Genomic DNA, 26,940 nt, shown 5'->3' with positions numbered 1-26,940 from the left:
ATACGTTCCATGAATACCAAATTTATTGAGAGTTTTTAGCATGAAGGGCTGTTGAATTTTGTCAAAGGCCTTTTCTGCATCTATTGAGATAATCATGTGGTTTTTGTCTTTGGTTCTGTTTATATGCTGGATTACGTTTATTGATTTGCATATGTAGAACCAGCCTTGCATCCCAGGGATGAAGCCCACTTGATCGTGGTGGATAAGCTTTTTGATGTGCTACTGGATTTGGTTTGCCAGTATTTTATTGAGGATTTTTGCATCAATGTTCAGCAGGGATATTGGACTAAAAATCTCTTTTTTTGTTGTATCTCTGTCAGGCTTTGGTATCAGGATGATGTTGGCCTCGTAAAATGCGTTAGGGAAGATTCCCTCTTTTTCTATTGATTGGAATAGTTTCAGAAGGAATGGTACCAACTCCTCCTTGTACCTCTGGTAGAATTCAGCTGTAAATCCATCTATGAATTAACTCCCATTCACAATTGCTTCAAAGAGAATAAAATACCTAGGAATCCAACTTACAAGGGATGTAAAGGACCTCTTCAAGGAGAACTACAAACCACTGCTCAGTGAAATAAAAGAGGACACAAACAAATGGAAGAACATACCACGCTCATGGATAGGAAGAATCAATATTGTGAAAATGGCCATACAGCCCAAGGTAATTTATAGATTGAATGTCATCCCCATTAAGCTACCAATGACTTTCTACACAGAATTAGAAAAAACTGCTTTAAAGTTCATATGGAACCAAAAAAGACCCTGCATTGCCAAGACAATCCTAAGCCTAAAGAACAAAGCTGGAGGCATCACGCTACCTGACTTCTAACTATACTACAAGGCTACAGTAACCAAAACAGCATGGTACTGGTACCAAAACAAAGATATAGACCAATGGAACAGAACAGAGCCCTCAGAAATAATATCACACATCTACAGCCATCTGATCTTTGACAAATCTGACAAAAACAAGAAATGGGGAAAGGATTCCCTATTTAATAAATGGTGCTGGGAAAATTGGCTAGCCATAAGTAGAAAGCTGAAACTGGATCCTTTCCTTATTCCTTATACGAAAACTAATTCAAGATGGATTAGAGACTTAAATGTTAGACCTAAAACTGTAAAAATCCTAGAAGAAAACCTAGGTAATACCATTCAGGACATAGGCATGGGCAAGGATGTCTATGTCTAAAACACCAAAAGCAATGGCAATGAAAGCCAAAATTGACAAATGGGATCTAATTAAACTAGAGAGCTTCTGCACAGCAAAAGAAACTACCATCAGAGTGAACAGGCAACCTACAGAATGGGAGACCATTTTTGCAATCTACTCATCTGACAAAGGGCTAACATCCAGAACCTATAAAGAACTCAATCAAATTTACAAGAAAAAAACAAACAACCCCATCAAAAAGTGGGTAAAGGATATGAATAGACACTTCTCAAAAGAAGACATTCATACAGCCAACAGACACATGAAAAAATGTTCATCATCACTTGCCATCAGAGAAATGCAAATCAAAACCACAATGAGATACCATCTCACACCAGTTAGAATGGCAATCATTAAAAAATCAGGAAACAGGTGCTGAAGAGGATGTGGAGAAATAGGAGCACTTTTACACTGTTGGTGGGACTGTAAACTAGTTCAACCATTGTGGAAAACAGTGTGGCGATTCCTCAAGGATCTAGAACTAGAAATACCATTTGACCCAGCCATCCCATTACTGGGGATATACCCAAAGGATTATAAGTCATGCTGCTATAAAGACACATGCACACGTATGTTTACTGTGGCACTATTCACAATAGCAAAGACTTGGAATCAACCCAAATGTCCATCTGTGACAGACTGGATTAAGAAATTGTGGCACATATACACCATGGAATACTATGCAGCCATAAAAAAGGATGAGTTCGTGTCCTTTGTAGGGACCATGGATGCAGCTGGAAGCCATCATTCTCAGCAAAGTATCACAAGAACAGAAAACCAAATACCGCATGTTCTCACTCATAGGTGGGAATTGAACAATGAGATAACTTGGACACAGGAAGGGGAACATCACACACTGGGTCCTATTGTGGGGAGGGGATAGCGGGGAGGGATAGCATTAGGAGATATACCTAATGTAAATGATGAGTTAACGGGTGCAGCACACCAACATGGCACATGTATACATATGCAACAAACCTGCATGTTGTGCACATGTACCCTAGAACTTAAAGTATAATAAGAATAAGAATAAGAATAAGAATAAGAAAGAAGTTAAGGTCAGAAAAAAGAATTCTAAGATGTTACTTCTACAGAGTCACTACAGGAAGAGGGATGGATAACTGATTAATAAAAGAGCCAGAAATCTGCTTTGAAAAATTAATCCATGCCACTCCTCCTGAGTTTGTATTAAGAGGTTAATGTTGGTTGATTCCAACCAGCTTTATGTCAGGAGCATTCCCTAGGTGGGTCCCTCTGTGCCATCTTCTTCAGTACCATGAAATATCGTTCATATTTCTTTCCCAATAAACAACTGACAGATATTTTGAAACACTGAAATCATCCTCAACAAGTAACACTCTTCTAACATCAAAGATAATTCTTGCTAATTGCTGTGGGAAGAATTAACCCTTGAATCAGAAAGCCCTCTGAGGCAAAATTCTGAAAAATTCACTCCTATGTAGTTTCAGTAATCCATTGGTGAAAAAATAAGAGAAAATGTTCGGCCAGAAGATAAATGTCTATATCTTTCTTTGTTCATTCTGCAGAAAATCCCTTCTTTCTGGTATTATGAAAAGAAGTGAACGAAAAGAAAACAATAAATGTAAGATAATTCAAAACTTAAGGGATGAAAACCAACTAAATAAAAAAGTGATGACAAAATAAAGAATGATACAAAGTATAAAATTAAATAGTTAAATAAAAATACTGAATTTATTGAAACTAAATTCAGTATCTATTTATTAAAACTAAATTCAGTAATTGAAAATAAAAGCTCATATACAAAGAACAACACAAAGAGTTGATGAAATAAATGAGTTTTAAGATCAGTGATAAAAAATGTGAAATGCCACAAGTCAACTACTTTGAGAAAAAAAACATGAGCTGCAAACACAGAACATAAAGAATTAAAATAATTCGTAATAAAATGAATAATAACAAACACTTTTTAAAGTAACACAGGTTATAGTAAAGAAACTTAATAGATTTTAAAGAAATGGAACACCACATATAAAACTTAAAGAATAAAAAATATAGTTAAAGTTAGTAAAAAGTAAGAAAATGATAAAATTAGTTGAGATCATATAAAGAAATGGAATGAATATCATTTTCATTCCTTGAAATTTATCCTTAAGTTACACTTCCATAAATTAAAATAAAAAACAAGGTCTTCCTGTAAAACATTAACATTTATGTAAATGTGAAACCGTATTTCTTCTTCAACTTAACACTACATATGTTATAGAATACATTTATATACAAGTATATGTGATAAATACGTGGGTGTGGGTATTTATGGAGAAATAGAATGCTAGTGGAATTCAGAGAAAAAAGAAACAAAAAGTAAAATAAACGGAATAAAATAAAACAGAATACAAGGGGTGACTTTAATGGACCTGTGACACATTATACGTTAATAGAATATGATGAACTCAACAATGCTCTTCAGGATTGACTAAGCGATTTATGCTTACTGTGTATTTTTTTTTAATTAATGTGCATGGATTAATTATTCTATTTGAGTTGACAAATATCAACTTCATATAGCCTGTACAATATGATGCTTTGAAATATGTACACATTATGAAATGGTTAAATTGAATTAATTAACATCTGCATTACCTCACATATTTATAAAAAATTGTGGCGATAATACTGATTATACTATCTACTTTTTAAAGCAAATTTCAAGAATACAATACATTGTTATTAACTCTAGTGGCTATGGTATATTATGCACTAGATCTCTTGAACTTACTCCTTCTGTGTAATTGAAATTGTGTATCCTTTGACCAGTATCTCCCCACTCCTCTCTCCATCTCTCAGCTCTTAGTAACCATCACTCTACTTTCTACTCTATGAGTTCAACATTTTAGATTCCACACAGAAGTGAAATCACAGGGTATTTGTTTTTCTGTGCCTGGATTATTTCTGTTACTATCATGTCTTACAGGTTCATCCATATTGTTGCAAAAGAAATGTTTTCCTTCTTCTCTAAGGCTAAATAGTATTCCATTCTATATATATATCACTTTTTCTTTATTCATTCATACACTGATGGACATTTAGACTGATTCATTATCTTAGCACATAAATATATAATCTATTATATAAATATGCCAAACTATGTGTATGTATAGTTGATCCTGGATTGTATGAATGCTTTATATAATCAATAAAGAAAGAGCAAAAATATTTTTAAAGAAAATCTAAAATTGAATAAAAATAGATCAGTAGAGATAAAAAATTGATAATTTACTTTCACTAAAAAATTAACAAAGTCAAATAAATTTGGGATACATATTTTCATGAAGTATTATAAGATATAAAGGACTGCAATGAGTATTTAACTTCATCTAATGGTTTTTTTTTTTTTTAAAAAGTATTTTGTGGAAATTCTACAATTATTTTTTGAATCCCTGAAACTAATGTAGGACAGAGTAAATGAGAAAATACGTTGATGTTGATGGGAATTAAGGTTGTAACTATGGGAGTAGAAAGATATCAATATGAAATTTTAAAAAGAAAAAGAGAGCACTGTGGCATTAGGTTTGAATTTGAGATATCAATATTAACTTATAACATCATAAAATAAAATATGTTTCTAATCTTGGTGCACAGAAAAATGTGGACTCAAAGATCCCAGATAGTGTCCAGATCTTGACTTTTTAAATACCATTCCTCACTAAAAGGACACATGGCTTCTTGTTAAAATGTCTGCATCTACATAGGGGGCAGAGAAAGTTTGTGAGTCTCAACATCTTGTTTTGGCAGAAAGAATTAAAGTACAAATATACAGATGGTGTAGTTTCAAAAGCAAACAGGAACTAGCTTGGAGAGTCTCACAGTGGCCAAATTTGAGTATATTGGAATATCAGAAAGAATACTGATAACAATGATTTCTTTCTTTCTAAATGCCTGAGTTCACACTGACTCATAAAGAGTCAAGAGAGGGGAAGAGGTAGGAAAGAATGTGTTACATAGAAAAATTCCAGGGGGCACCCCCGTCGCGCTTGCGCAAACACGGTTGTCGGAAAGTGGCGAGCCTGAGGCAAACAATGGCGGAGCTGGGTGAAGCCGATGAAGCTGAGTTGCAGCGCCTGGTGGCTGCCGAACAGCAGAAGGTGCAGTTTACTGCACAGGTGCATCACTTCATGGAGTTATGTTGGGATAAATGTGTGGAGAAGCCAGGGAATCGCCTAGACTCTCGCACTGAAAATTGTCTCTCCAGCTGTGTAGACCGCTTCATTGACACCACTCTTGCCATCACCAGTCGGTTTGCCCAGATTGTACAGAAAGGAGGGCAGTCGGCCATCCCCCAGGAGAATGACAGAAGCAAAGGACTTGTTATTAAGCAGACTTAAGGGCCTGTGGGGGAAGGCTGTCAACCCATTGTCAAGATCAGCATCAGGCTGTTATCAAGTCTGTTGGTGCTAAAAAGTAAAAGATGAAATGTTCAAAAAAAAAGAAAAATTCCAACTAACTCCATGTAAAAAAGAAAAAAACAGAATAGGAGTATTGTACCAACCCTTTTACAACTATTAATGGAGTAATTGATAAAGAAAGGGATTGTTAATAAGTGTTAAAACCATCAGTTGAAGGTGTATTAGGGAACAGGATCTCAAAGTATCATCTTATAATTACAAAGTACCAGCCTGATAATTACAAAGGAACTTTGCAATGTAAATGTCTGATGGACAACACATTAGCACAGTGATCAACATAACATCATTTTACTGGGACAAAGTGACATTAACACCCTCCAGATGCTATGAATTGAGAGGCTCTCAATACTACATATGAAGAATATTTTCACAAAAATAATATCTTTAACACTTTTTTCCATGAGAAAACAGTTATAAAAGATCTAAATTGTGCAGCAGTCTATACTAGTCTAGGCACCTCAAAAATATCAATGTCATGAAACATTTTTAAAAATGTAGGTTTGTGTTCCAGGACAAAAATTGAAGAAAGTTGATAACAAACTGTCATGTGTGATCCATGATTGAAAAATATAACTTTTAAAGATATTTTCAATTTTGAAAAAATATGAGCTATGTATTGCTAACTCAAGGTTAAACATTTAGTGTTGATAATGTTATTGTGGTTATATAGGAAAATGGCATTTTTAGTGGATACTTGCTGAAGTTTTAGGAACGTAATGTCACAAGGTCTACAATTTATTTTCAAATGGTTCAGAAAGCACATACACAATGGAAATATATTTTTAAATGCCTACTATTGAAGAATTGAGGTGAAGGCAATTATACATTTTACTGCTTATCCAACTCACACTTAAGTTCTAAATTGTTCAATATAAGAAGTTAGGGAAAAACAGAAACGAAAAGCCTGAATACTCCTACAGCCACAAATTAAATTTATTCTACTTCTCCAAACCTCACACATGCAAAACAACATGCAGCAGGTTATACAGGCAAATTCTTCCAGATTTTCTGTAAGCAAATACATTTGACCCTTGAACAACACAGGTCTGAACTGTGTAAATCCACTTATGCGCAGATTTTCTTCTGCCTTTGGCAACTCAGAGACAGAAAGCCCAATCCTTCCTCTTCCTCTATCTCAGTCTACTCAACATGAGGACAATGAGGATGAAGACCTTCAAAATCATCCACTTCTATTTAATAAACAGGAAACATATATATTTTATTTCACTTATGTTTTCTTAATGACATTTTCTTTTCTCTAGCTTACTTTATTGACAGAATACAGTATATAATACACATAACATATAACATACGTGTTAACTGTTTATTGTTATTGGTAAGGCTTCCAGTCAACAGTTGGCTATTAGTCATTAAGTGTTTAGGGATTCAGAGCCTACACAAGGATTTTCAACTGTAGAAGAGGTCAGAGCTCCCCTAAACTTCACATTGTTTAAGGGTTAATTGTGCTTCCAAAATCCATATACTTCAAGAGAATAGAAAAAGAGAAAATGCTTCTCAATAATTTTTATTTTACTTAAATGCTTAATGGAAAAACTTAAAAAACAGTATGAGATTTCAAACGTAGGCTCCATCTACTCATGAATATAAATGTAAATATCTGAAACCTAAGTTAGTAAGATGAATCCAGCAACGTATAATAAATTGGTAATATGTTAAAACTAATTAGTTTCCTATTAAGAATGCAAGATTGTATATTATTAGAATGAATTCACTAAATCAAATTATAATAGAGATTACATCAGTAGGTACTGAAAAGCATTTAATATAACTTGGAATAAATTATTTAAAATAACATATAAACTATAGAAGAAAAATCCCTTAAACTAAAATAGGTTATCACAAAAAATCTATCACAAATGTCATAAATTAGTGGTCAAATTGAAATCTTATTTGTTAGAGGTCAGGAATAAGTCAATTGTATCTGTGTAATGAAAAGATTAAAAAGTAATAAATCAAACTTATAGATAACATGGTTGTTCATATAAAAAACAAGTTGACTGATAGGTTATTAGAACTAATGAAGATGGTAAAGCAAAATAAAAATCTTGTTTTAAAAAATGTATATAGTTTTACAGATAGGTGTGTGTGAAATACAATTATACAGCTGTATGTAATTATAAGGTTAAACAGTTATACAACTGTATCCATATAAAACTATATATAACCATATACTGTGTATTAGTCTGTTCTCACACTGCTAATAAAGACATACCTGAGACTGGGTAATTCAATTTATAAAGGAAAGAGATTTAATAGACTCACAGTTCCACATGGCTGGGGAAGCCTGACAATCATGGTAGAAGGCAAAGGAGGAGCGAAGTCACATCTTGCATGGTGGCAGGCAAGAGACAGCTTTTATAAATCTGATGATAGATCTCGTGAGACTTACTCACTAACAGAGAACAACACGGGAAAGACCCGCCCCCATGATTCAGTTCCCTCCCACTGGGTCCCTCCCGTGACACATGGAAATTATTACAAGGCAAGGTTAGATTTAGGTGGAGACCCACAGCCAAACTGTATTATACAGGATTGTTAATTTATGTGTAAACTTGTTTAGCCCACGGTACACAGATAAAAATTTGGTGAAACAGGTCTACATGGTGCTGCGCAGGTATTTTAGATGCAATTAACACATAGGTAGAATATGAGCAAAGTATAGTACCCTCCATAACGTGAGTGAGATTCATGCCATGAGCTGAAGGCTTAAGAAAGAGACAGACCTCCCCTAGGAAGAGGACCTTAGGACTCCAGCAATGACATCCGCTCTTCCTTGCGCAGGCATCCAGCCTGCTGGCCTGGCCTGCAGATTTTGAATTTATCAGTCTCCAAAATTCAGTGAGCCAACTACTTAAATAATCTGTGTGTGTGTGTGTGTGTGTTATATATATATAAGTATTATCTATTATATATATGTATTACATATGTATTATCTATGTATAATATATAATATATATGTATTATCTATTATATGTATTATATATTATATATGTATTATCTATTATATATGTATTATATATATTATATGTTATATATTATATATGTATAATATATTATATAATACATATATTATATATATAATACACATACCTCTTTCCCTTTCTCTAAAAATATGACTTCTAATCAAATTGATCTATAGATCCAATGCAATTCCTATAAAAAATCTTGTGAAAGTCCACATACACAAGTGTATGTGATTGTATACAAATTGACAAGAATATTTTAAAATGTATGTAGAAATGCAAATGACTAAGAATAAATCAAGATGAGGTGATTTTTCTTAATCTATATCAAGAATTAATGTGTCATTGTTTAAGAATTAAGGTAACGGGGTATTAGAACAGGAATAGTCAAATGGATGGAAAATAAAGAGTCCAAAAGGAACAAAGCACAAATTAAATCTTGATTAATGACAAATACACTCCATTACATTTTCAACTTGGATTTCAAGAGAGTAGACAAATACAGCCTGTAAAATGAATGTTATTGAGTCAATTCAGAATCCACATGGGAAAAAAAATCAAACTAGTGCCAAAATTAATGTCTATTAATGTGTATTAAAAATCCATTGCAAAAAGCACATTTTCAAAGACAATGTGGAAAGACACTGTTATAACTTTAGATAGGATTTCTTCAATGAAAAAATAATAAATGTAGTCTGTATGAAAGGACATTAACATAAATTCAACTGCATTAAAATCAAGTGCTTTGGCTCCTGAGGGATCCAGAAATATTGACTTCTGAACTATTCATTGTGGTTGTTAACTAAGAAAAATATATTTTACACCTATCAAATAAAGACTTATTTTGTCTTTTATGTGAAGTCTATTCCTTCTTCCCTAGAGACCTTGAAGACCTGTTGTTCAAGAAGGAGAAACTGAAGAGTGAGAAAGGAAGTGAGAGCCAGCAGTCCGGACAGAGCCAGGCCTGAGCTGGGAGAAAGGGAGACAGTTTGTGAAGGGGAAGTAAGACAGTGGTTCTGAAAGATACTGAGTCCTGAAAATGAAAAGAAAGCTTTGGTTATGCCCAGATGCTGTTAAATGGTAGTGAAAGACGATTGGAAAGAGCAAGTTTGAAGAATGTAACTATAGAAAAATAGAGAGGTCCCCTGCTAGTGCTTGGAGTCTTACTCCATTTAATAATTGATTACATATATTGACAAACTGATTCCCAGAGAAAGAACTTGCTGTAAGTTAGAAGGAGGAGTATCATAATCACAAATCATGTAAAGCAGACCTCTATGTTCAATGGCTCATTAGTTAACCATAGGTATGTTTGTTAATCAGCACAAGAATCTACTCTAAAAACACATATTGAATGTGATGTATTAGGAGATTTAGGGATTATATAATTAAAATATTTATACCTTCAGGCTTAAGGAGATTCATTCTTTTGAAGATCTCTCTGCTTTTTATGTTCTCACACTTGTAGAGTTTATTACTGCTTTTTTTTTTTTTTGAGATGGAGTTTGGCTCTGTCGCCCAGACTGGAGTGCAGTGGCACAATCTCGGCTTGCTGCAACCCCCACCTCCCAGGTTCACGCAATTCTCCTGCCTCAGCCTCCTGAGTAGCTGGGATTACAGGTGTGCGCCACCACGCCCAGCTAATTTTTATATTTTTAGTAGAGATAGGGTTTCACCATGTTGATCAGGATGATCTCGAACTCCTGACCTCGTGATCCGCCTGCCTCTATTACAGCTTTATAGCAATGCAACTTTATCCTAAAATCTTCCCCAGTTTGACTCCTTTTGTGTAATCCCCAGAAGCATCGTTGGATCCTAGGTTAGGCACCAGTTTGGAGGTATGGAACGGAAGGATGCTTGGGCCTCACCTATTCTGATTGGTTAAATGGGGAGCCTTCCCTTAGAGAATTTAACACAAATCAACTGGACATTAGCTAAACGGACAAGTACAGGTGGACTGAACACAAAAGGGAATTCTATAAACACATTTACAAGATTAAGAAGTATCTTTTTGTCTTGTTTTAAGAGATGTGTTGCTATGTTGCACAGCCTGGCCTGCTTGAGCAACACAGCAACGCATCTATGGGCTCAAGCAGTCTTCCCACCGCAGGTCTCAAATAACCGGGACTGCAGGAATGTACCTCTGTGCCTGGCTAAGGTTTTGAGTTTGCTACTATATTTTGTCATTCTTGTATCTAATTACAAGAAATTTATTGGTAAATATAGGTAAATATTAGGAACACTAATACTGCTCCGATGTTTCTCTGTATAGTATTAACCAAGCAGCACTGGGAAAAATGCATTAATTGCTGCTTTGTATGTCACGCTTGATATTATAAAAATCCCTGTTAAAAAAGAAAAATACATGCCTCTAATATCCCAGAGGGCTTAACAGGTTTATGGCTTGCTTCCTAGTTTGAAAAATGCTGACCTAAAAAACTGAATTATTATTCTTTTAAAATGTGTTTCCACAGGAAGTTATCATTAAAAATGAAAAAAAAATCTGTATAGTTTAATACTTTATTTTGTATCAAAGAACAAATTTTAAAACATCCTCAAAGATACTGTGAACTATGTATAAATCTTCATGAAACTTTGTGAAAACTAGTGTGCCTTATTCTCCATTTAAAAATTTCAGCTATCAGTATTAGATATCCAATGTCCCCTTAGTGACCTAGAAGTGTAATGAGCATGACACACTGATTCCAGACAATTCAGACCTACTTTTCTATTTCACAGGTGGATATTCCAGCCTATATAACAGCTCCATTTTAAATTAATGGATATATTTTTGGTAGTAAATGAAAGGCTCAATTTTAATTCACCTAATAGTCTCCTTAATGACATTTAATTAGGACATCTGTTAAGGGTACATGATCGTACATTCTTCATTTGGTTTTCCCCATTAAATTAGCACTACTATTATTTCACTCTTTTATTGGAAGCTTACTAATGGGGCTACATATTTGTGTGTGTGTATATATACACTCTAGGTGTGTGTATATATATATATAAAAGCTCTAAGCCACTTTTATAATACTAGAATATGCTTCCTGATTAGGTTGAACAGTGATTCTTTTTCATGTTAATAATTGGATTGACCTTATTAAGAATTTAGAATCTCCTATTCCCTTTTCTCAGAAAAATCTCTAAATTGGAAGACCTCTACAGAAGTTCTATCATTAGCTAGATATATCAGCTGACAATGATTCAGTGATCAAAGTGATGATGTGATAAAGATACAAATATTTGATGGTGTTTTTTCCCCAAGAATTCTACTTTGCATCAATATTACAGTGATGTGACTTTGAAATATACGCTTAAGAAATTAATTATCCCTGTAGATATTATACATGTTTTACTTCTGATAGTTGTTTTCTATAGTCTGGCAAATTATTATAAAATAGAAGATTTCAAATTGAAGTTCTATATTTTTTAATCACATAAAACTACCATAGGAATGTTTTCATTTCTAAATATATACCTAACTCCAATGTGTATCTGCTTTTCCAAGGAGCATTGATTATAAATTCAGCCTTAGTCCAACCTACATATGTATCTAGTTCTCCCAACTAATTTTATAGGCCTTCAGAATTATTCTATTTATTAACTACTCCCTCATGTAAGTGAAGTTTATTAGGCAACAATTTAACTCATTCTGGTCACTGGCTTATCAGTTCTTTGATTTAATAGTATTACACAAATATCACATAATCCAATATTATCATATTTTCTATAAATCTATAGAACCAAACCAAACAAGACACAAAATATAAAGAAGAATGATGAGAGAAATGCTACTTGTTAAAATGTCTATGGAATGTCTGCTTTGTGTAAAATATGACAAATTCAGGAAACAAATTATAATATCTCAAATAATCAAACCATAGGAACACTTAGAGAAAAACAGGTGGGTCACATTTGAATTACTGATAATATAAAAATGCTCATAACAATCAGGAAGAAATTATTATAATTTCTGGAAAAAAAGGCTTTGGGCTGAACATAGCAATAATAGCCTTCCTGAATTGGTATGCATTTAGAGAAAAGGTTTTAAAATTATGAGAAAATGCAGTGGAGTGTATTTGCTAGCATTAATAGTATTAGTAATAATGCTGATTTATACAGATTGTATTAAACAAATAAATATAATGTAACAATCCTCCCATTAAAAAGTGGGATATATTTCTGTTCTCCTTGAATTGTGGGATATATTTCTGTTCTCCTTGAATTTAGTCTTGCCTATGACTTCTCTGATACTAAGGTAAAATGGAAAGAGTGGTACACCATTTCTGGAAATAGCCTTTTTGAAGAGTGGCAGTTCCCATGCTGGTCTTAAGCTTAGAGATGTCATGCAGAGAATATGACTGCTCTATTAGAGAACCCTCATGAAGCAGCTCAGAAACTACATGGAGGGAGAGAGATAGCAGTCAGGGGTACCTTTCCCATCAAGGTAGCAAGCCTGTCAGTGGAATCATCTTGAACAATGTGGCCCTGCCCCCAACTATCAGCAGAAAACCATTTAACACCAGACAGAACAAGGAAATTGACAAGACCTTCCTCAATTTCTAACCCACCAGATCATAAGAATACATTCACCATAGTTTTAAACTCCTAAATTCAGGATGACATGTTAAGTGGCAATCGAAACTAGAACAGGATGTTTTATCAGTGCAACATGTTGTATTTTAAACTTAAGTGATGTATGCTGTTAGTTTTCATCCAAATAGCAGATTATGAAAACTCTGCAGTGAGAAAATTTGCTGCCATTTCCATGCAGGCAAACTTTGAGGCACAAATTGATCAAAAGTGGCCCAGAAAATACAGAATCTGCCTTCTTAAGTGAATACTGTTACTTAGAATGTGACTGAACAAGCACAAGATTCGATATATGGCATCTTTTAATATTTATAGTTATATGAAAGTTTCTCTACGTGCCAGTAATTTATGCTATTTTCTTAATCTTTACAAAAGTTATGTTTATTTTTAACTAAAAATAAGAACTGATTAAAATCTTTTTGAGAAATGGAAAAATTTCCCTTACCAGTACGTTAATGTAAGAACATGGTGATGGCTCTAAAGAAATCAGTTATGAAGGAATAACTGTTCTATGGCAGGCAAAACAGTATACGGAGTAATACAAAATAAAAAAATATGTTTTCAACCATAAAGTATAATCTATTGTACCTGAAATAATATAAGATTCCAGGATAAATGAAACACTTCAAAAAAATCAATTGAACTTGACAAATTTTGAAGATATTTCAAGAACTGATATTTTTCAAGTTGACAATCTTTTTTATAAAGTAGAAAAATTAGCAACATTTTAGCCAAATACAGATCTCCTGCAAGTGTCCTGAAAAGTAAGTGAATAATGAATTATTTTTAGGAGAGCAATCATGGTAATTTTCTTCACGAGCTAAAAATTGTAATCACTGTTGATGTGATACAAGGAGCTATGACTCAGAATTCTTACATTAATTTTCTTTATTTGGTTGAGAAATAGGTAAGAGAAAAAGGTAGCAGCTACCAGGATAAAAGCTGATGAGGGTCATTGGGAGTTGCACAGCATTGCAGAGACAAAAATTACAACTTTTGGCTCCCAGGGCAGACAACCTTGAGAGTGAAGATGCCAAACTTGGCAAGTATAGCCATGGAAGCCCAATATTTGGTGCCACGTTTCCCTCAGTGTATCTGCAAATTTCTCAGAGCCTAGAGGATGAGAAGCCTAACAGAAAGCAGCAGATGAGTCTAAGAAGCTAATTAGAGTTTTCACTGGGCTCAAAATGCATGGGAGGAAAAAAAAGAACGTTCATGCCCAGAAATGAGTAAATTATGAAAAGTAGATTAGAAGGAAAATCTAAAAGAAAACAGGATAGATGGAACATAGTGCAAATTTGGAATCCAAGAAAAGCAACCATGAGAGAATAGATCAGAAACACTATCTGATCATGATCAATAAGTTTCTAAAACATCGGAACAATATCAAGTCCCAGAGTCACAAAGGGCCACAAACTAAAGCAAGGTCACAGATCTATGGCAACACCGATGGTGGTGCCTAGGAATGGCGCTAGAAATGGGAAGTGACTGCAAATGAGGGATTTCTTTGAGGTAATAGCAATGTTCTAAACCTGAATTCTAGTATGAGCTGCACAACTCCCTAAGTTTACTAAATATCATTGAGTTGTACATTAAAATCAGTGTATTTACTGTATGCAAATTGTGCCTTGATAAACTAAACAAAAATAAATAAATAAATATGAAGAAAACCATATCTAGAAATATTGAGTGAGATGCTGCAAAAGAACAAAGAGAAAGAGGAGATATTTAAAGCATCCAGGCTGGGTGTGGTAGCTTACATCTATACTTCCAGTGCCCTGGAAAGCTGAGGTGGGAGGATCACTTGAGGTCAAGAATTCAAGATCAGCCTGAGCAACATAAAGAGATCCTTATCTCTACAAGCAATAACAACAACAACAAAAAACAGGAACAAAGAAACGAAGATACCATACCTTCATTTAAAGAAAAAATACTACTAACCACTGTCTTATAAATATATAAATATATAACTAAAGGAAAATAAAAAAGTAAAAAAATTCACTTTTTCTTCTCTCTCTCTTTTTTTTTCTTAGATGGAGTCTCACTCTGTCGCCCAGGCTGGAGTGCAGTGGCGCGATCTCGGCTCAATGCAAGCTCCGCCTCCTGGGTTCACGCCATTCTCCGGCCTCAGCCTCCCGAGTAGCTGGGACTACAGGCGCCCGCCACCACGCCTGGCTAATTTTTTTTTGCATTTTTAGTAGAGACGGGGTTTCACCGTGTTAGCCAGGATGGTCTCCATCTGCTGACCTCGTGATCCACCCGCCTTAGCCTCCCAAAGCGCTGGGATTACAGGCGTGAGCCACCGCGCCCAGCTGACTTTTTCTTTATTTATTCAAAATAAAATGTCTGAAAGAAAAAAAAAGAATGAAAGTGGAAGTTAAAGAGCATTGAAAATGAATATTAGATGACAGATTTAAACACACTATATTTGTCATTACATTAACAATAAATGGATTAAATAGTTTAATTAAATTTGAAAACCTGTTGTATGTGAATTGTATACACTTTAATAATCGGGGTACGAAAAGGATGAAAGTTATGACTGGAGTAAGAAATACTATGCAAACATTAGCTAAAATATGGTTAATATATTACAGATGAGATTATAAATGGGCTCAACAATTTTAGCATACAATAGATCACTAATAATAATATATACACTTTTTTAATATCCTCTGACCTGGAAATTTTACTTCTAGGAAATTATCATGTAAAAATAGATGAAAATTAAGCAGGAGAATGTTCTTTACAGCATTATTTACAATAATATTTTTAAGTTGGAAACAATCTTGTCAATCTTGTCACATAAAGTTAAGGAATTTGTATACATTTATAAATGAATACCTGCATGTAACAGGTCATAGTCTGCAGTTATTTAAAGAATAAAATAGCAGATGGGAAAATGTATATGCAATGCACTTTTAAAAAAAACTTTGGGATAATTCAGAGAGCATATTCTTATATTTTACAACAAAATATGTGTCTGTAAATGGATATAAAAATCCAGGACACTACCCACCTGGTCATTAATAATAGTGATTTCTTACGAATAAGATTAAAAGTAATCATAATTTTTTTACTATTAACAGTTAAATATTTTGTAATAATAAATATCAAGAAATAGATTAAAGTAGAATTCACGCTATAATACCATACCAGAATAGAATTTGTGCCATACTAGTACTTCTGGAGTACTGAAATCAAGTATCAAAATAATATCAAATGCAAAGGACATTTTTATTGCAACTTCTTAGGGATGACATTAGTTGAATTTTAAGAATGATGTGTTAGGTTCAATTTATAAATCACTGTTAGATAATCCTTAATCCACCTGTGTGTAGCAATCTAGAAAATAACATCAGATGTAAAGCCAATAGGTAGATTTATTGTCAAAGTCTCTTTGCTTAGTGGAGTGCTTGAAAATTTCTTGGTAAACTTGTCCAAGGGTATTTTATTGCTTTTTAAAAAAATTATGTCATTATGTTTGCATGCACTAATAAAAGAGCAGCTGTGTTCCCTTCAGGTCCACAGTGAATGAACATGCAGTGTGGAAGGACTAAAGTAGACTCTGTGGTAGAATAAGTGGTGAACTATACAAACTGAAACCAAGAAGCAAAATGTTTCATCAAGACCCTGGCCAGAAATAAGGACTGCATAATTTTTGAGAGCACCAAGTACTCCAATAACGACTCATCCTTAAGGCCAGTAGAAAAATCAATTCCATTAGTGTGTATACTCCCAGAAAAGTGCCCCGTGAGAACCATGTGAAGTAGGTTTTGTAGCAATACAACTTCTATTAGCAGGGCCCTCGGAGTTAGTCAATAATTTATCATTACATGAACTGAACTTGGGAAAATCATATTAAACCCAAGCAAATAAGGAACAGAGTTTGATCTGACTCTTGTCACTCATTAATCCGGAATTGATTTTTGGGTCAGACACCAAATTTTAAGTGGTTGTATGTGTCGTTACTCAGATAAGTTGTTTTCATTTTGGTGTCCCAATGAATCGTAGAGACATGAACTTTGGCTTAGAATATTTGCATTTGCTAAGATGAAAGTCAAACCATTCAACTTTACAGAACAAAGGAAAGTTAAGGGCAGAAACAAGAGTATTGGGAGTTTGCTTCTTGCATGAGACACTGCTTGAGTATTGCACTGGAGGATATGGAAAGGTTCCTTAATTAAGTGCCTCAAACAGCAAGTCTGAACTTCTTCATTAATGTCAGAGGACAGAATAGTTACCCTTATCTTAGCCTGTTATGTTGATATAAGAAATTCACACATAGAATTTTCCAAATTCGATAGATTTTTGAATTATGAGACATTTAAATTCTTATTTTAAATACATTTGCCAGTGAAATTACCCATGATTGTAAGCATGATTTCAAGCTAACTGTAACAGGAATAAAACCCTACATTACATTTTAATAAGGTAGTAGCAATCTTGAGTTATTAAGAAATGTTGTATATGCTGCACACTGTTAGAAATACGTTAGCATGGTATTGTTGGCCACCCACGGATTATCACACAGATAAGGGCATGCTAGGGACCTTCAGAAGCAAATGTTCACTTCATGTTACGCTCACAAAGTTTTGAGACTGTAAAATGTACGGCACAATTTGAAGTATTTGGCCACTGTCGGTGACATGAATGGGTTATATAAACTGCATTTACTTCCAGTGAAAAAAGTAAACTACCACGCTGATGAAGATAGCAGAGCAGACCTTAGAACACTACCCTAGAACTAAATGTATCAGCCTGTGGCATGCTAGTGGATCCCCTGAACACACTAAACCTTCGATTAAAGATTTGTAAGAAGAAAATAATAAACTAATTTCCAGAACTATATATACATATTTACATTGGAAAGAAAATGAAATGGAAAATAAAATCAGCAACAGCTTCAAATTTATTTAATTACATTTATTTGAAACGTTTTTTCAAAAGCCAAGCAATGCTCAGCACAGAGAATTAGAATTCAGACAAAACCATGTTCAGTATTAGTTTGTAAAATCTAAAATGTGATTAGGACAAGAGGTTAGTACTGGGAAATAATTTATACTAGTCATAGTGAATAAAACTGTGCAATTTTAGTAAAAATGAAACTAGTGGAGATCTTTTTACATATTTACAAATGTCTGTGAACACTGGGGCATCAGTTTCTCCATCATTGCATTAGAAGCAGTGTAATTCAATGGTAAGAATATGCACCCCAGAGTCAGAGAAAGACCCGGATTGAAGTTTTGACTCCGTTGTACATTCACTTTGGAAAAGTATTCAATCTCTCTGAACCTTGTGATTACCTCATGTAAAACTCAGTATTAAAAATTTTTTAAAAAGTAATTGGATTGGTCAATATTAAAGACAGTGTCGTATGTAATTTACATCAATAATTTTGCACTATAGGATGTTGAATTAAATGTCTCCTAAAACTGCCACCTTATATATTTTAAGTCCACCCCAAAGGTTTCTCTGTACACAGTGAACCGTAACCTAAATGGAGGTGTAAGCAGACCGTAACTGAGGTTGTGCCAATCACTGAACTTTGGCCAATCAGAAGGGACCACCCATTCAAGCTGTGTTCCAACAAGGGAAAAGCTGAGCTGTCACCAGTTATTCTATGTGACTTTTCGCTTTTCCTGTCCATGAATCTTCTTCCACCACATGGCTGTACTGGAATCTCTCTGAGCCTACTCTGGTTCCAGAGGCTGCTGGATTGGTGAAGAGTTCTTTGCTCAGTTAATCTCTGTTAAATTTAATTTGGCTAAGGATTTTCTTTTACAAGGTCAATGTAAAACCCCTAAGCTGGGACCACGTACTTTTACAGGGTTCAGTATTGACAGGAGGGAAGGCCACAGACAGAAGGACCCAGATCTCAATCTAGGTTTGGGCTTTGCCTCTCAATGAAACGAATCCATAGGCTTTTGAATGAAGATTTGATATTAATCGGATTATATTAAAAACAGATTTTGCTAACTTTTTCATTCTGAGTATGCTAGAGGGAGAGAGGAGGGAAAGGGCAGAACCATGGAGATTCTTTAAAAGCTATTTCCCAAAAATCTTTAGCTCATAGGACAATGGGAATAGGAAAAGTGACGTAAAGACATCATCTTTAAATATATTTTGAAAGACATCAGGGTTTTCTGATGGATTGGATGTGAACTGTCTGAAAAAGAGATAAATAAGAACAACTCTAATTATTTGACACTCTAATTAAAAGGATATAATTTTCATCAATGTAATCAGGAAAGGCGGCAGGTGAAGCTTTTTTTTTTTTTTTTTTTTTTGGACAGAATCTCACTCTGTTGCCCTGGCTGGAGTGCAGTGGAGAGATCTCAGCTCACTGCAACCACTGCCACCCGGGTTCAAGAGATTCTCCTGCCTCAGCCTCCCGAGTAGCTGAAATTACAGGCACCTGCCACCACGCCAGGCTAATTATTGTAGTTTTAGTAGAGATGAGGTTTCACCATCTTGGCCAGGCTGATCTTGAGCTCCTGACCTTGTGATCCACCTGCCTTGGCCTCCCAAAGTGTTGGAATTACAGGCGTGAGCCACCGTGCCTGGCCAGTGAAGCAGATTTATGAGGAAAGACCAGAAATTCAATTCTGGAGAGGTAAAGAATGAAATGTCTATCTATGAGAATGAAGTTAGGAACGTCAGGTGTACAGATAACCTTTTCAGACGTTCGAGAGAGTGGTGGGCTGATGAGATGTACTTGGCAATCATTAGCATGAACATGACATTTAAAGCCATCGCTAGGCTCCCCAAGGTCAGCATCCAGAGGAGAGCTCAGCAACAAAGACAAAAGTGATCAGTGAGGTATGAGGGAAACCAAAGCAGCGCAATAGAAAGGAATCCTAGAGATGAAAGTATATTGAGGAAGAAACAACGTTCTACTGGGTCAAATACGCTGTTCATTGGTGTAATGCATTAAGAATTGTTGAGTGAAGTGGAAAATGTCGCATATGAAAGTTATCAGTAACTGATAACATGATGACAAACATGGCTTCAGAGAAGTGGTGGAAAAGAGTCCTGACTGCAGTGGGTTTGAGAGAGAATGAGGAATAGAAAATAGGAGAAAGCAAATATAGACACCTACCTATTTTAAAGCATTTTTTGTTTGTTTTTACAGAAGCAGATAAGTGCTGTTGTTTCATTAAGTGGGGGAGCTGGCAGATTGTTTATAAGCTAAAAGGAGTAAACTCATAAGGAAGATAAAATTAATGATGTAGGTAACAAATAGATAAGTGAATACTTTTTTCTAATTGTTTATTATGGAAATTTTGAAAGAAAGAAAGAGAAAATTATAGTGAACACCCACATATCTAGAAACCAGCTTTAATAATTGTGAACATGCTTTTAATCTTGTTTACTAATCACCCCACTTGTTTTTATTGTGTTTACTTATTTATGTATTTTAATTGATTTTTGCTGCAGGATTTTAAAGCAAATTCCAGATATCACACCACTTCTCCACTGAAGTCGGTATGTTGTCCTAAATGAAAATGATATTACAATTTTACATAACAATATGGAATTAACCTAGCAATTTTGACCTCAATCACTTAGTATTATTTGAATAGCATTTAATATCTGGTTCATATCTGAATGTTTCCAATTGAATCTAAATATTTTTCTTACAGCATATTTGTTTAATTCAGCATTTAAATAAGCACAAGCACTAATTTTGGTGGTTATGTCTCCTATATCTATTTTACTCTCCATTTTTTTTCTTCTTTAATCATCAAAACCAGCCCTAAAGAATATCCAACTTTCTGCATTTAGTTTATTGCTTCTTCCTAATATGAGCTAACTTGTTCCTCTGTTTCTTCCAGGTGTTGCAAAAGTACAATTAGACCTCCAAAGTTAATTAGCTAATAGTTCAATTACGTCTGTACATGATGAATTTTAGAGGCCATGCCTCACACTCCCCATTTCATCCCATTTTGAGGCACTTATGCCTACGTGGCCTCTTTTGATGATGCTGATATCACTGGGTAATGTGCAGTCTGAACTTTTCTCATAACATTCCCCATCAACTCTTCACCTAATGCTTGCATCATTGACTGATCCATCGAATGTGGTCTAAATTCATTATTACATTACAGATCGCAATACAGTATTTTCCTAATTTTATCATCCCTTCTGGAGTCTTTTCCAGAAATTAGGAAGTTAACCTAAAAGAAAAGTCAGAGATGTATGGCAGGATTAATGCAAATTTTGCCAATTTTCCGAATCGTACATGGGCACCTTAGCAAACTCTGGTTGAAAACAAGGAGCTGTTTCTTTAAAAAAAAAAAAAAAAAAAAATCTTTATCAATGCAAGGATTTTAGATATTTTTAATGCTTTCAATCTTTTTTGTTCATGCTTAAATTCTCTCCCTTGAGTCAGAGTGAATATATTCAAGTTTTCTGCTATACATTTTCTAAAAATTAATAAACAATTCTTTGTTTAGGTTTGTGGCAAATTTGAGGAGAAAGGACAGAGTTCCCATAGCCCTCTGTCCCTACCCATGCACAGCCTCCCCTGCTGTCAACATTCCACACAGCAGTGGTGCATTTGTTCTCATTGATAAATCTACATGGACACATCATTGTCATCCAAAATACATAGTTCACATGAGGCTTCACTCTTGGTGCTTTACATTCTGTGGGTTTGGACAAATGTTTAATGACATAGACCACATTATAGTATAGAGAGTGGTTTCACTATCCTAAAAATCCACTGTGCTCTGCCTATTCATCTTTCTCCCCTCCAACCTCTGTCCTCCACAAATCTTTTCACTGTCTGCATAGTTTCGTCTTTTCTAGAATGTCACATAGTTGGAATCATGCAGTGTGTAGACTTTTCAGATTGACTTCTTTCACTCGGTAATATACATTGAAGTTTCCTCTATGTATTTTCATGGCATGTGTATTAGTGAGGAATCTCTAGAGAGAGAACCAACAGGATACATAGATGACAGATAGATAGATAGATAGATAGATAGATAGATAGATAGATAGATAGATAGATAGAAGGTTGACAGATAGATGGATGGATAAATGAATAGATAGATAAGAAGGGATTTATTTGGAGAACTGACTCATGTGATTATGGAGGCTGAGAAGTGCCATGATAAGCCATCTGCAAGTTGGACAACCAGGAATGTCAACAGTGTGGTTCAGTCCAAGTCTAAAAGCCTCCAAACCAGGGAAGATAAGGGTGTGACTCTCAGTCTGAGGCAGAGGGCCTGAGAACCTGGGGGCTGCTGGGACAAGTCTTGGAGTCTAAAGACCAGAGAAGACTGGAGTTCTGGGCTCAGGGCCAGGAAAAGAAGGGTGCTCCGGCTCCAAAAATGAAAGAGCGAAATTGCCTTCCCTCTATCATTTTATCCTATCTGGGTCCCCAGGAAAGTGGACGGTGCCCACCCACATGAAGGAGGCTCTTTCCCACTCTGTTCAAGGACTCACATGCCAATTTTCTCCAGAAACATCCTCACAGACACACCCAGAAATAGTGCTTTACCAGCTGTCTAGATTAACTTTATCCAGTCAAGTTGACACCGAAAATTAACCATCACAGCATGTAGCTCATTTGTTTCTAATGCTAAATGATATTCCATTGTCTGGATAGACCCCAGTTTGTTTATCTATTTACATACTGATGGATATTTTGGTTGCTTACAAGTTTGGGCCAATGTGAAAAAATGCAGCTATAAATATCTGTGTACCCATTTATATGTGTAAGTAAATTTGCAGTTTATTTGGGTAACCTGCTATTTTTTTACACCCCACAGTAGTTTTTGATGGCTTCCAGGTAGTCCTAGGCTCATTGTGCATATTTCCCTTCCCAAATCCACAGTGAGAATCTCTCTAATCATCTTTGGTTCTGTGCAACATGAAATGAGCAGGAAACACAAACTGTGATGTCATCTCATGGCACAGTTAGACTGTCTCTCAAAATTGGCCATCAGGCCTTCTGCTATGTTCTATTCTTTCTCTTGAGCATATTATTTCTTTTCTCAAATGTATAAATTTAAATGTTCAATTTTTAGAAAAAGCAATTCAAACACACAAAAAATGACATTTCTAGTTGCCTTATGAATATTCCTAGCTCATTTTGGTCAAAATAAGATCAACATTCTGCTTTTCAATTCTTTCATGTGTCTTATTTTTATTAACTCCAAACTGTCTATTATGTAGATTCAAATCATTATGATTCTTCCCAGTTTATCCACCTTCATTGATGTTTATTACTTACGGAGTAAGTGCAACTGCTTAGCCTAAACCTTAAGTATTTGTCTACAACCTTAATTTATACTCCTTCTTTTGTAACATAAAAGCACAAATAAACTCTGTGATTCCTGGCAAAACAGATTCAAGCACTGAATACTTTGTGCCTCAAATGTAAACAACACGATCAGGAAATATGACCAGACATTTAAAAACTATTTGAAAATTGTCAGTGTTCCCTTTCCACAATAAAGTGATTTTTAATATCATTTTATTTTTATAGTACCTTTGAATCTGGAAGAACAATATATAAAACATTAATAGATAAATGTTAATCATTTTATACATTAAAAATGAGTTAGATATTAAGATTTCCTTGGGCAATGTGGGTGTTTCCGTGGACTATTTAGCTAAGACTAGTAAAGGTATTTTTGACTAAAATGTATGATCTTATTACTTAAGTGCCACACTTCATTTTATATGTAATAGACACAGTTTAAGGTTATGCAATTCAGTAGGTAAAATTTTACTTACTCATATAAGATTCTGCATTCATAATACTTAGAGCCTTGTCTTTTCTGCAACAACAAAAAAAATATGTGGGTAACATGTTAATACCAGGTCTTTGGTTGCATATCAGGATCATCCTGTATAGCTTTTAGAAATGTAGTCTGGGGGCAGTGGCTCACACATGTAATGCCTGCATTTGAGAGGCGGAAGCCTGAAAATCGCTTGAACCTAGGAGACGGAGGTTATGTCAGCGGAGATTGTGCCCCTGCACTGTAGCCTGGGTGACAGAGTGAGACTCTGTCCCAAAAAAAAGAAAAGAAAAGAAAAGAGAGAGAGAGAGAGAGAGAGAAAGAAACAAAAAGAAAGAGAAGGAAAGAGAAGGAAAGGGAAAGGAAGGAAGGAAAGAAGGAAGGAAGGAAGGAAGGGAAAGAAAGAGAGAGAGATAAAGAAAGAAAGAAAGAGAAAGAAAGGAAGGAAGGAAGGAAGGAAGGAAGGAAGGAAGGAAGGAAGGAAGGAAGGAAGGAAGGAAGGAAGAAAGAAGCATAGCTGGCATAGCTGGGCCTTACTCTACAGCTACTGGATTTGATTCCCCATGGGTGGTGACAAATAATCTGCTTTAAAAAAAAATTCTAAGTACTCTAGTTTTCACAGAACACTTGAAATTAAGATTTTTGAGGCAACAATTTGATATATTAAGTAGAGAAGTAATATTTTGAACATAACACAGTATCATTTCTAATTTATGGTCAAAACCTGAGGCACAATAATCACAAAAGTAACCAAACTGTTTATCACAATGTGGTTGGAAATAAGGAAAAACGTGGAAATTACCTCAGTGTCAAACTAAAGGTGATTAATTAAATGCATATTGTTCAGTGAGCTACTCAAATGCAATATGGCCATTATATGACAATTTAGATCTAAATGCACTGACACATAAAATATCTACTATATACATTCTGTGCAAAAAAGAAAATGCTAAGTAAAAATATGTACCATAGAATATACCTACATGTATTTTTTCTTTTTCTTGTTTCAAAGTAAAAAATATATATGTTTTATATACATAAAAAACATATATATTTTCTTGTATATACGTAAAAAATTTAAGTCTAGGAATATATACCATATCGGTAATGTGTATTTTTGTCTGAGTGGTAGGATTATGTGATTGTTCTTCACAATTTACTTATTTCTGGATCTCTTTTGTAGTAACTGTTTTTGTTGTTGTTGTTGTCACTTACTTAATGTTTTCATTTAAAAATCCACAGCCTATTAGCAAAATAATAACGAAATAATTGACATCAATGAAATATGAAGAAAGGTAAGAGAAAAGTTTCTGGGTAAACTAGAGACTCTGTTGTCAGTGAGCACAAAGCTGATAAAATGTCTAGTACTTCCAGGTTGCCACTGTTAGAAGGCTGAGGTTACCCTGAGAGAATCACGGTACTTGGAGCACTGCTTTAATACTCAATAGTACCTCGTTTACCTGCTTCCTGGTGCAAAGACCACATGTTGCCGTCAGTTCATACGCAGTCACCTCTGGCTTTGCCATGAGCCTGACCACCACCAGCAAGCCCAGAGGGTGCACGGGAAGTAAATACCAACTAAGTTGAGTGATCTAGAGTGTAGAAGAAAGGGGAGAAAAACCACCACTAAGCAAACTTCCCCTAGGAGGAACTAGTAGAAGTAACCAAATCACAGAAGTAATTCGACTGTATTAATGTTTACCATATGCTTAATTATGACCACCTCAATGAACATAAACATTCATATAGGTCAATTTCAAATGTCTAATTTCATCTTTAACGTCATTGTTTCATTTTTGGCAGATCGGTAACCTGGGCTCCTTATGTACCTGAAAGAGTTTGAATTTCCTGTTAACTCCAAATCAATAGTATTTTCAACAAGAAATGTGCAATTGAGATCAAGTGCTGTTTAAGTGTAGCTAGGGTTTCCACAGGCAGACACTTGTAGTGAACAGAGTTATGGAGCAGCAAAAGTACAGATCTATTTGGAGAAAGAGAAAAAAATGCATTGTATTTTGCTTCAATTATAAAATACCATCCTCTCAAAGGTGGTTCTAAATTACAAAGGACTTTGATTTCTAGGTAGATTCTGGGTAGAGAAGACTTCCCTTCATATTGAGGCATTAACGATGCCTTTTAACCTGGGAAGCAATATGACTGGAGTCGTACTTTGAGAAGATTAATCAGGTTTGGTTACAGAATGAAAGAGAAAATGAAGTCAAGAGATTGGTTTAGAGGCTCTAGCAGAAACTTAGTCATATATCAAAATGATCAAATATCAAGAAAAACAATTCTGAACTGCATAACTTGCATAAAGTAATTTTCAGTGATTTTTTTTCATGGTTATGATAAAAGAACTGGATTGGCAGAAACCTTTACCCTGAATCAAGAGTTAATTTGTCTTCGAGCTCATCTTAACGGTATCAGAACATAGGGAGCAAACGATGGGGTGACTGCCTCAGTGCTTGATTTTTAACGGTTTTGAAGAGAATAGTTACATTTCTTCTCCTAGTAAGAAATAATAAACACATTAAAAGAAACGAACTCCCTGTCCCTTTGTACACCGGTCTATTTCTTCAAAACATTAAATACTATTGATGAGAGATCACCTTTTATAATTTGTGTTCATTACAGTTCTCGTCAGGAAATGCAAATGAAACGTAGTATATACTAACAACTTTTACAGAAAGACTAAATAATCCTAAGAGAATCATATTTTCAAATTTGAATGTTAATAATTATGTTGTATCTTATGGTTTCGATATATGTGTATGTGGTGGGATGAGACATGCTCTTAGTTTTTCATTTCATTTATTCATTTTGCAGTTTACATTATTGTCCCCTTTGAAGTAAAATGTAATAAGATGTTCTCAAATTTTATTGAGGGTTGACAGATGGCCAAGGAAAATGTTTCTTTTTATTTTTTCATCAAAATACAACTT

General features: G+C 34.7%; 1 long non-coding RNA gene and 1 pseudogene across 2 annotated transcripts; both read left to right on the top strand.

The window, feature by feature from the left end:
- Positions 1–5,247: 5,247 nt before the first annotated feature.
- Positions 5,248–5,680, top strand: LOC111550676 (annotated as a pseudogene). Its single transcript, XR_002734148.3, has one exon. The product of XR_002734148.3 is annotated as a mitochondrial import inner membrane translocase subunit Tim8 B pseudogene (transcript).
- A 3,842-nt stretch (positions 5,681–9,522) lies between these two features.
- Positions 9,523–26,601, top strand: LOC111550677. Its single transcript, XR_002734149.2, has 2 exons — positions 9,523–9,644; positions 25,802–26,601. It is a non-coding gene; the product is annotated as an uncharacterized LOC111550677 (long non-coding RNA).
- Positions 26,602–26,940: the final 339 nt, after the last annotated feature.

Source organism: Piliocolobus tephrosceles, chromosome 18, assembly GCF_002776525.5.
Source record: "Piliocolobus tephrosceles isolate RC106 chromosome 18, ASM277652v3, whole genome shotgun sequence".
NCBI lineage: Eukaryota > Metazoa > Chordata > Mammalia > Primates > Cercopithecidae > Piliocolobus > Piliocolobus tephrosceles.
This window is presented reverse-complemented; position numbering and strand designations above follow the sequence as displayed.